The 12,377-nt window shown below is 33.9% G+C and overlaps 1 protein-coding gene across 6 annotated transcripts in view; it reads left to right on the top strand.

Moving 5' to 3' along the window:
* The first annotated feature begins 10,107 nt into the window (after window positions 1-10,107).
* Window positions 10,108-12,377, top strand: part of Lpin (phosphatidate phosphatase LPIN) — a 166,964-nt gene continuing 164,694 nt past the window's right edge. For 4 of the 6 annotated variants that reach the window (XM_073957569.1, XM_073957565.1, XM_073957567.1 and 1 more), the window contains exon 1: window positions 10,108-11,013. The gene's annotated coding sequence lies outside the window, so the exon portion shown is untranslated. The remainder of the gene's footprint in view (window positions 11,014-12,377) is intronic. The other 2 variants (XM_073957560.1, XM_073957562.1) reach the window with 2 other exon arrangements.

Below are 12,377 nucleotides of genomic sequence, written 5' to 3'. Positions count from 1 at the left end.
AAGGGTCTTAAGAAGCACCCTTTCAATTGGAAAGGGTCTTAAGAAGCACCCTTTCAATTGGAACGGGTATTAAGAAGCACCTTTTTAATTGGAAAGGGTCTTAGAAACACCCTTTCAATTGGAAGTGGTCTTAAGAAGCACCCTTTGCATTGGAAAGGGTCTTAAGAAGCACCCTTTCCTTTGGAGAGGGTCTTACGAAGCACGATTTCCTTTAGAAATGATCTTACGAAGTACGGTTTCCTTTGGAAAGGGTCGTAGGAATCAAGTTTTCCTTTGGAAAGGGTCGTAGGAATCAAGTTTTCCTTTGGAAAATGTCCTACGATGCACGGCTTCCTTTGAAAAGGCATACAAAGCACTGCTTCCTTTGAAAAGGCAGACGAAGCACCATTGCCTTTGGTTAGGTTCATAGGTATCACGATTGCCTTTGGAAAGGTTCTAAAATGGGACCCTTTCCTTTGAAAAGGTCCTTAAATGGCACCCTTTCCTTTGGAAAGGTTTGTAGGGTTTTTATGAAGGGTTTTAATAGCACCCTTTCCTATGGAAATATTGTTAAATAGCGCCCTTTCTTTTGGAAAGGTTCTTAAATAGAAACCTTTCATTTGGAAAGGTTCTTAAATAGCGAATCTCATATATGAAAAAAAAACTACTAATTTCGGAGGGTACCGATGCTGGATGCATAAGCCGGGCCCTTCCGAAAGCATAAGCCGGGAATAAACGCGCACCCCGATTTTTTTATTTGAATTTTTACCACAGGTAGGTCTCGTTGTCCTGAACACAAAAATATATATACCATCTCTGGGACGTCCATACTTCCCGAGATATAGGCCTTTAAAATTCCAAAAATACCTATTTTGCCCATGGTAGAACAAATACAGGTAAAGTTAATACTACAACAAATACAACTCGAACAACAACCACAAAGGATTTTGTTTTTGTTTGTAACGTTACTGCCAGTTGTATTTGTAAACAAAACAAGGAAATGTCTATAAATTATTGGAATTTAAAAAACTAATAATTTTTCACATTTGATTGAATATTTTGGAAAACATGAATGAAAACTCGTTAGATTTTCAATTTGAATGTTTCCATATCATTCCACTAAATGCATAATTTCTCGCAGAAAGTAGAATACTTGCAAAAATGTTTCGGGTTGCTGGTAATTCATTGAAAAAAGAGAAGATGTTTCAATCATTTGCTTTTGAAAACAAAAAAGCACATGTTTATTAGGGCTTCATTCTTTTCAAGTTTAAGAAAATACCACACATATTAACAAATATTGTACCGCCTCTATAAGCGGTGTTTTAGTGTGCGGCATGTCGTTCGGACCTGGAGGAGGTTACATGTCAATGATATGAAGCCGTCTTTATGGGAAATAGTTTTTTTTCTGATGAATAAATTTGTTCTTCAAAAATATATATCCCTAATATACAACGAACATAGAAATAAATACATAAAATGTCGAATGGAATTTGACACTAACACTACAACCCAGTTCAGTCAGCTGGGTATTGCTGCTACCTTTTCTTGTTCTACCATGTATTTTGCCGAAGGCCGGCTAATTAGAGAAAAATTTATAATTTAAAATAAATTTTTGTGCCGGGAAGTATGGACTTCCCAGAGATGATATATGTATGTAAGTCCCAATTTACATTAGGCGAGTTTACTTGCGGCAATTGTCAGTTTGATGGAGAGAGAGGTGAGGTATATGGTAACCCTTTGCCTCTCAACACCCTCTCTCACCCACAAACTGAAAATTGCCGCAAGTAAACTCGCCTAATGTAAATTGGGACTATATATTTTTGTGTTCAGGACGAGACCTCTGGTAAAAATGTCAAAAAAATAGGGTGTGCGCGCGTCTTGTTCCCAACATTTTGTCAGTATGAATCCCCAAAAGTCATCGTCTAATATGTAGAGCTGGCAAACCATCGATATTCCCAACATTAGATATTTTCGATATAATAGTTTAAAATATCGATTACTATCGATATTATCGGTAAGCTGTCAACACCATTAATTTCCCAGCAAAATGTTCGATGCCAAAGATGCTATTCAAGAATGGGTGCAAGTGAAATGGAATGTCATTTTTTCAGCATCTTCACTCATTCTTTTTACAAGAGCGTGACCCCCAAAAGATGCAATTCATTTTCAGATCCTAAGCATGTCATCTTTACTAACTCGATGGAATGGCATCTTCAACAATTCTTTGGAATGGCATCTATACCAATCCTTTGGCATGCCATCTTAACCAATTCCCAAGAATAGCATTTTCACTAATCTTTGGCATGTCATTTTCACCAACCCCTTGGCATGTAATTTTCTCGTCTTGTTCGGAAAATGAAAAATGCTGTATTGAAAAATGATTTTAATTTTTTTATTTTATTAATTCAAAGGAATTAATGAAATAACTATAATTTATTTATCATCATAAAGTTTACATCTATATTTGCAGTTTGTTCTCGTTGTTGTAACAGTAGTGTTTGTATTCTCATTTTTCTGCTTAATCTGACTCTTGGTATATCAGTCGTAAGAATGTGGCTATTTCGCTATTTATATGGTTTGGTAGAGCAATTGAAAAGGAGCAGTGTGTCGTGGGGGCCTGTGCTGTATGCTGGGCAGATGTTTTCCACGGTGTCATCAGTACTTGCCCTATAGGAATTTTGACGGCTGCACCATCCCGAGCGTATTGACCCAAAATTACTCTGGTTTGTCCTGACAGCTGGCGCTTCTCAGCTGCGATAGATGGTGGATGTTCTCCAAGGACCGCATTCACACGATAACTGTTTAATGCATCTGCGACTGCATTCATGTGAATGCTACTTAAACCTGGTTGAAGGGCTTGTTGATCTAGAGGTTCTCTCTTGTAACGTTAGACTTCTCTTTCTAGATTATGAAGACCCCCTGGCTGCCTGGGCCTGTGGTCTGAATTCTGCTATCATCGACCATGACATTCAACTCTATTGTTCCCAACTCGGCCGCCCAGGTAGTGAACAGAGAGGCCGTAGATTTATTGGCTGGTATTTGCATATTCCTCGCGTGAAAAAAATGGTAAGATCAGACAAAAAGGAGCTCAGTCTTTCACAAATGTCGTCAGCGAAGGCACCTGACGCCAAGATAGTACAATCATTCACATACGTTACGATCTCAATGCCGTCTGCAGCGTTTGTAAATTTAAGGGAGAAACTTGACTTCCGGCTGTCCCAGCTGTGGCAGTCTAAATTTTGGTTTGTTCCAGTACTGCAAGAATCTACTAATTTTTACTATTTTTTCCGATAACATAAAGGAAAAAATGCTATCGTAGTAAAAAGTAGTAGCTTCTTGCAGGTTCTGGAACAAAGCATTTAATTTGTAATTTTATAACAAAATTAAAATGTATACTCTTTTGATGTCGCTACATGTAGGGATGTGCAAATCGACTTGTTTTTTTTTTGTAGTGATCTGTACAAATGATTCAAATGCTGATGAAAAGATCGGATCTTTCACGACTTCCTTTGCATGGGTTTAAATGCTAATGAAAAGATCGGATCTTTCACGACTTCATTTGAACCAATGCAAAAGATCCAGTGAAATCATGGCATCTCTTGGAACCACTTCCATAAAATTTTGCTGGGTTGGAGATGAAAATGGCGGAAATGTCAATGCTTTTCTTGACATTTTGCACAAGTAGTTCACAGAAATGCAAAGGAGAAAAAAATTGCTTTTATCTTATAAAAATATTAAAAAAATACATTTTACCATGGTTTAATAAGAAAGGTTAGCCAAAGCCATGGCACAATTATAGAAGGTAGAAGTGACAATCAGCTGTCTTTCTACTTTTTTTAATTATGTTTGTGAAATCAGTTGTCAAATTCAAATACTGGCATAACGACTTTTCAAATTGATGTCGATTTAAATAAATTTATTTGTCAAACAAATCTGTTTGTTTTTAATTTTGCTTTGATTTTACTTCGATTGTTTCATGGTATAAGTAAAGAGGTAGATTTAAATGAAAAAATCTATAGAACCCTTGTTTTTCTTGAATTCCTAAAACTTAAAAAAAAGGAACAAGTGGGTTTGTTTACAATGCATTTTTTGAGCATTTTATAAAATGCGCGAAAAATGAATGAAGAGTTAAGTTTTCTCCACATAATCGAGTTGTGAATATGATAAACTGATTGTTTCAATGCAAATCTCACCAATTTCTTCCATACAAATGGTCTAAAAACAAATCTAAAAATCATTGAATTCGATTGTTTTTAAAATTGTTTGGCATATTATTCAAACACCACACACACATACACAGTTTGTTTATATTGTTTTGAAGTTTTAGGCATACTCGAATGAAAAAAATTAAATTGACATGAAGCTTTGGCTAACCTTTTTATTAAACCATGGATTGTTTGCACAAAAATAAAAATGCGAAAGTGTATCGTTTGCAAAAAACGAGAACTTCACGGAATCGGATCTTTTTTTAATGTCCCGAAGGACGAAAAGAGGAGACGTAACTGAAGCGAAATATGTGGTATTGAATTGTCGGTTAAATCATGTATTTGCGAAGACCATTTTTCCCCTTCTTATATGATAAGGGGAGCGCAAAAAAACGTTTACTGCCAAATGCTGAGCCAAATCCATTCTATAATTTAATTGGGCTTCATATAGAAGAATGGTAGGTACGATTATCTTTCATGGAAAAAAATGATTGATTTTGTTTGATTAGCGGATTGCGTTAATTTTTCGAAATATTATTGGTAGTTAAATAAAATTCGCACTTATATGATTAGCAGTTAAATGCGTAATTTGCATTGAAAATTTTACAAAAATGCAAATATTTTAGTTTTTTGGCAGGAAAATCAAATTCGCACTAAAACGATTGGCAGCAAAATCAAAACTACTGTACTTCTCAAAAATTCGATAGAAACATGTGTCTGTAAATGATTTTGTGGACAGAGTCCTTTGAAAAGATTAGCGGTTAAAGAAAGAAAGTATATAAATATATTATATTGCATACATACGTATATTTCGTGTTTCTTTTTTTTTGCAGTCATTTTTGATTTACTTTTTTGTTATTCTCTCCATTATTTCAAAGAATAATTTTGTTTCTTATTTACTTTTGTCTTCATGTCAAAGAAACACAAATAGTCTTGACAATTGATTTTCTATAACAACAATGTTGTTTTTGTAAAAAAATAGTTGTTGTAATTCATGCAAATACCTTATATAAATTTACCTTGGGTAAGTAAGTAAGTGTGATCAAGGACATCATGAATTGTTTTGGGTGTTAATAAATGACCATTAATTATTAATCCCGAGTCAAGATAATGGTTTCGAACAAGTTTTAAAAGATGGGGAACATCAGCGAACGCAAAAATTTTGTCATTGGGATTTTCAGGATGAGGAAACCGCGGGTTTTCTATGATGTATATATAATTCAGGACTCAAGAGTGCAAAAATATGCATATGTACGAATTTTAAATAAATACCTATATCCACTATTAATTGGTTTATCAACTTCCTATTTGAAGGTCCCTGGTCACAGACAATAGCAACGACCGTGTAGCCTACGTTGTAAAGCTCCGATATTATTTTAAACAATTGGTCTGTTCCAGTACGGCAAGAATCTACTAATTTTTACTATTTTTTTCGATAACATAAAGGAAAAAATGTTACCGTAGTAAAAAGTAGTAGCTTCTTGCAGGTTCTGGAACAGAGCAATTATTTTCTTGGTCATAGCACAATCAAAACTATAAAATATCGGCTGCTTCCATGACTTTTTTAAACCACGAACTAAAACAACCTGAACGTTTTTCGCCGGCTTTCTTACGTAACCACCTTCAGCTTCATATTCATAAGTTTCGGCCACCTTCATCTCATCGAAGGCGAGAACGCATATCTTTTCTTCATGTTTCAATTCTGTGTTCTGTTTTAAGATCTCTAACGAGGCCGTTATAATCCCTTCTTTTATTGAAACATGTTTGCTCCAGCGATACAAGGTTGACTCATGCGGTATTGGGTGTCCTTTGCTATACAAATGCCTGTAGGCCCTTGCACCCGCCGCGTGCAAACATAAGCTACTAGAAATGTCTTCCCATTTCCAGTTGTGACGGCGAGGATTTTGCAGCTTTTTTATTTGGTTTGGAGTAAATATTGGCTTTAGCATTTCGTTTATGTTATTGATTTCCTCATTTTTTTTTCTTTGACCACTTCCTTTAAACTTTGGTTCTCTTTTCTTAATGACCTATTTGCAGCTCTTAGTTTCTCAAGTTCCATTTGCATTGTGCATTCAATGATTATTGTGCTAAAAATTAAAAAAGGTAGGTATGAAGATATAACAATGTTCAGGATTTATATTGGTTGCATTTAATGAACTAATATGCGTCCCATGGTAATTTTTATCAATTACTGACTGACTAAATGACTCCTTTGAGGGTGGCATTAACGTTCCAGTTGCCAACAGCCCGAGTGTTAATCTAGTTGGGATTGTATAATTAAATATAATTGTATTAATTGCGCGTCAACAGGTGACATGAAATAGCGTTCAGCCGAACCATTGTACGCAAGGATGATTAAGGAAGATAAGCACATTTTCATTAAAAGATAAAAACATACCTATAAAAAAGAGAAATTTCGACTTGTTAGCAGCAAGTGGCAGAAGGAAAGCATACGGAAACCCTGATATTTGTACTTTTTCCAAATATTGGAAGATGCTCGAGCTTAATTGTAAAAAATAAGGGCAAAAATTTGATTTTGGAATAGCGTTCGATATCAAGGACAAACGTTCGGCAATCAAGAAAAAAAGCGGCTCGACCGAACTTTTTATATCTATGAAATATTCTGAGCTAATATGGAATAGTTAATTCTCTTTCTGTTATGGTACATAGGTATGTCCACAATATTTAATTGACCGCAAGAAACCCAAATGCCAAATTATTGCTTAAAATGTAAAAATATCCGAAATCAGATGGTACCGTTATAGGTGGTCTATAACACAACGTGAGCCTATTTCCGCAATTTTTAGTGGATAAGTATTCGAACCACTTCGAATCTTAAATGCCTATTTATAGCTAATTCGCTCTGAAAATGTATCTAAATCTCTCAAAATATGCGAAATCGAGCGGTACCGTAATATTGGGTCTATACCAAAACGTGGACCGATACAGTCCATATTTGAACTTGATGATAAGCCCAAGGCGCATTTATAGAAACTTCCTTCTATATTAACTCATTCGGAATATGGCGTCTATCTATCTCCCCCCTTTTATGTTAAACGAAGAAATTGGATTTGTGAATGAATAATAATGTTACGTATTTGACTACCTCACATCAGCATCGGAAAAGGCTATACGTACTCTGTTTGTGTTTCCATTTCTTTGAAGTTAGCGTAATCATTGTTCAGGCATTCCGTTTCTTCATAATAATTGCAATCATCCAATGTATGCATCTCGTGTATACTTCCGCTAATCAAACAAAATCAATCATTTTTTCCCATGAAAGATAATCGTACCTACCATTCTTCTATATGAAGCCCAATTAAATTATAGAATGGATTTGGCTCAGCATTTGGCAGTAAACGTTTTTTTTGCGCTCCCCTTATCATATAAGAAGGGGAAAAATGGTCTTCGCAAATACATGATTTAACCGACAATTCAATACCACATATTTCGCTCCATTTACGTCTCCTCTTTTCGTCCTTCGGGACATTAAAAAAAGATCCGTTTCCGTGAAGTTCTCGTTTTTTGCAAACGATACACTTTCGCATTTTTATTTTTGTGCAAACAATCGAAGTAAAATCAAAGCAAAATTAAAAACAAACAGATTTGTTTGACAAATAAATTTATTTAAATCGACATCAATTTGAAAAGTCGTTATGTCAGTATTTTAATTTGACAACTGATTTCACAAACATAATTAAAAAAAGTAGAAAGACAGCTGATTGTCACTTCTACCTTCTATAATTGTGCCATGAATTTACCTTGAGTATGCCTAAAACTTCAAAACAATTGGTCTGTTCCTTTACTTCTGAAAATGGTAAAACCGGCAAAAGTAGTAAAAGTTGAAAACTGCTCCCATATGAATTGTATTGTAAAGGAACGCTTTTCGAGTAAAAAGTTGTAAAACTTGAAGATTCTTGAACGTAAAGGAACATGGCTAATATAAACCAACTGTGTATGTGTGTGGTGCATGGTACAAATACACAGGTAGCCGCATCGGCAATTGTTGGCAACATAAGATGTCAAAATTTGACATCAATTCAATGCAATTGACACATTATGTTACCATCAGCTGGCATGATAATGCTACCTGTATTATTGTACCATGGTGTGGTGTTTGAATAATATGCCAAACAATTTTAAATACAATCGAATTCAATGATTTTTAAAACTGTTTTTATACCATTTGTATGGAACAAATTGGTGAGATTTGCATTGCAACAATCAGTTTATCATATTCACAAGTCGATTATGTGGAGAAAACTTAACACTTCATTCATTTTTCGCATTTTTTTTAACCCAGATATGCCCAACGTCCTATATATAGGACACACAAAATTCTTGCTAATTTGATATGTTATGTTCATCAAAGTACCGTTTATTTTGGTGATATACTCAGTACACATCTGTAGCTCTTGGGATATTATGTGATTCCATTATTTTGAGCAACTATTTTTGAGTTTTGAGGTCTAGTTCGTCGAAGTTGCCAATTATCGCTTAGTTTTTACAATGATTTGCGTTATGACCGATTAATTATCGGGTAGTTTTATAACGAAAACATACACGATGTGGAGCCTACTACGAAAAAACGTTAACTAGATGCCGAAAAGGTGTCTTTGGACTATATGTCAAAAGTTTTGTGTCCCATAACTCCCAGTTATATGATAAAACCTTGTGTCCAAAAGTGGCCTCAAAAACCACTTTTTTCAAAAAAATTTTAAAAAACATATAAACATACTGTTTGCTTCTAAAATAATATAAAAATAATTTAAAAATGATCACGATCAAGCAATGGGCATATCTGGGTTAATGCTCAAAAAAGGCATTGTAAACAAACCCACTTGTTGCTTTTATTTTGAAGTTTTAGTAATTCAAGAAAAACAAGGGTTCTATAGATTTTTTTCATTTAAATCTACCTCTTTACTTATACCATGCATTTTACCTTTCCGAAAAATATGTATGTGTGACTACGGGCTTATTTTCTCACACACACAAAAGTTGTGTCTTTTTACTTTTTCAGTAATAATTATTCAGTAACTTCTTTTCAGAGAGTAAAAGAGATTTTACTCTTTGATACGAAAATAGAGAAATAAGTAAAAAGACAGCATTTAGTAAACTTTATCAAGATAACAGTTGATAACCAAAACAAAAACATTGGCGCCAATGCATGAAAGAAAAACTAACTCCAAAACAATGAAAAAGTTCTTAAATTTTAAGCAAAAAAAATGAAAAATAATTAATAAATTAATAAAACAATCAATAAATATAGCTGAATCGTAATATTTATAGTATTTTTCCACAAAAATAAGATAAACATTGAGCAGCTGACCATTAGCAGATGATTAAAAAACAGCTGATCGAACTTGCTAAATGTTGCTGGGAAAAATTCTTTCAGCAACTTTTAGCAACTTCTCAGCAAACAACTGTCAAAATTGTTCTCTCACTTCGCTCTCTTTTACTGAACTTTTGTGTAAAAAGACAGCATCACGTAAAAAGACACACCTAAAACCGAAAAGCAGCGAAATTTCTATTTATTTTAATGAGTTTTGGGTTGGGGGTTTTTGTTCCGATAATATCGATAGGCAAAACTATCTATCGATATTTAATTTTTAAAAAACAATCGATTTTATCGATAGTGCCATCGATTTTTTGCCAGCTCTACTAATATGTCGTAACGACAAACCAACCAAATAACCAGTATCCAGTTTATCTTTTTTTCCTATAAACAAACGTTAGGGTAACCCTGTTTTAACTTCTGTTTTGACACCAATGACAAGCAACAACAAAACAACACTGACATTTTGCCATCATCCTCTCTCAAACTTCAATTTTTTTTCTTTTTCGTTGTGAGAGCCGGGAGAAGACACACAAATTAAAAAAGATAAACACAGTAACGACCCACAAACAAATCTTCAAAGTCATTCAGTTTTAAAGTGGTTGTTGAGAGAGTAAAACGTGAATAAAAGTTAGAAAGCCGGGAAAAACTATAAAAAAAATAATAATAATTGAAAGTAATTGAAAAAAAAGATTTGTTTAATATAATAGTTTTATTTTCTTGTAAAACGATTCAAGTTCTTTGAAAGAAGAAGAAGGAACACGTAGTGTGAGTGTGGCGATTCTCGTTATAAGGAAATAGATAACAACATAGCAGATAAGAATTGATAAAAAAAATTGTAAAACACAACTTTTTTGTTGTTAAAGAGATGCTGATAAGAAATTAATATTGAAGAAAGTTAATGTCTGTTGTGGAGCAAAACTAAAGGCCACATTGATTCACAGTGTCATATTAATTTAATTGGTAAAAAAAGAAACAGATATTTTATTTGTGGAAAAGTGATATTTCTTAATGATAACTGTTTTCTTTTAATTTTCAATGAAAAATTGCAGAAAATCAAGTTTGGTGTGGCTGCACGAGACGACGTCAATAAGAAAAAGTGAAAAACTCACACAACTGCATTGAAGAGTTAAGTGTAAATTTCTTCTTTCTTTTATTTTATTGGCTGCACAAAAACCAGATTGCAAAACGAAATCGATAGCAAAAACAAATAACGAAGAAAGAGAAAAAGTATAATAATTATTAAACAGCTTTTTCCGATTGCGTGAATGAATCAATAGTAGTCAAGTCAAGTCAGTCAAAAACAAGACGCGACAAAGTGAATCCAGAAAATTAAAGAATCCTCTGCAATTCAAACACACAGATACACGCACATACTCCTGTGTTAAACACCTGCAAGCGATTTCTACAAGACGCTGCAGCAAAGCGAAGAGTACACTTGCATTGGATTTTTTCATTGACATCTTCTTTCATGCAACAACTGCAGCAGCAGAGGTAAGTTTGATTTTTGTTGTTTATGCTTGATTTGAAACTAACATTGTCTCCTTGTCACTCCCCCCCTCATATAGCTAGTAGCAAACATACATATTTACTAAATTAACCTGAAACTCCCCTCATTATCATCACAGCTCTATAGATTCCAGTATTGTTTGGATAAATAATAGACACATTGTTTGTGGTGTTTGGTATTGAATTTTTGCACAAAATAAACCCATACTAAAAGAAGGGCAGTGAAAGGCTTCCACAGCTAATGCGAAGACCTGTGGTGTGGTGGAGGCTAGTATTTCAGTTTGCAGTAGCTATACTTTATTGTTAATGTTATGTGTTTTTAAATGTTATGTTAAATGTTATATACAAAAACTTTTGAAACGGCCCCAAACTAGTTTGTAATGCAAAATTCCAATTCCCTACACAATAGAATGTTTGTTATGTGGACTTTGTATGGATCATTAAACTTTTTTCTTGCTATCACCATCATCATTAGAATATCTCTTGAAGAGCTTCTCACAAACACATACTCTATTATTGTCCATTAAATTCATTATAAGCCATGTTATTTGAGACATATCTTAGACATGATGGAGTGCAACCGGTTGCTCTTTATTTTTACTTATTTCTATTTGTTGTAATTTAAAACTGAAGTTGTTCTAACGGTTATTTCTGGTTAAATAAAAATCCCATGTCCACAGTTTAATGATGGCGTTATGGGTTACGTGACTATGTCTCCTCTTTGGGATATGCACCAGTGGGGGATATTTGATAACATCAACAATACCACACCCTGTAATGATGAACTTTTTTTGCGTACTGCAAGACTTGTTTGTGACAAATCTAGTAATCCGAGTTAGAAGTTTGAAACTTGTTTGGGATTTCAACTATTAAAAGTGCAATTTTGGTTTAATTTTGTTTAGTAAACGATTTTAATGTTAGAGGACAAGGTGGACAAGGTTACATTTTTTTCAATTAAAAAAAATTGTTTTAGAAATTCTGTAGCTCGTAAAGGACTCATGTTGTTTGGGTCAATAAATTGATACCATTTAAATTATTCATTGTTTTATTCCTTTGGAATTTATCGGCACCTGTTAGAAAAAATTAGGGATTAATTCCAGTTAAAGGTCCCTCGCGGATACTTTTGCAGTCGATAACATTTGAGGCCCAGATTACAACGATATATATTTCTGTTGCAAAAGTTTATATAAACCTTTAAAGTTCCGTAAGTAACCTTGATTTGATTTCATTGTTTTGAAACATGGGAAATGTTATTGGTCCATAGTTGAAAATCAAAAATTCTCAGTCAAAAGACCAAGCAAAACTTATACTTTTTAAATGGGGGAATTATCGGTTAGCCTGTATTGGAC

The sequence above is a fragment of the Musca autumnalis genome, unplaced genomic scaffold (assembly GCF_047663935.1).
Source record: "Musca autumnalis isolate F117 unplaced genomic scaffold, ASM4766393v1 scaffold_5, whole genome shotgun sequence".
In the NCBI taxonomy this organism is placed as follows: domain Eukaryota; kingdom Metazoa; phylum Arthropoda; class Insecta; order Diptera; family Muscidae; genus Musca; species Musca autumnalis.
This window is presented reverse-complemented; position numbering and strand designations above follow the sequence as displayed.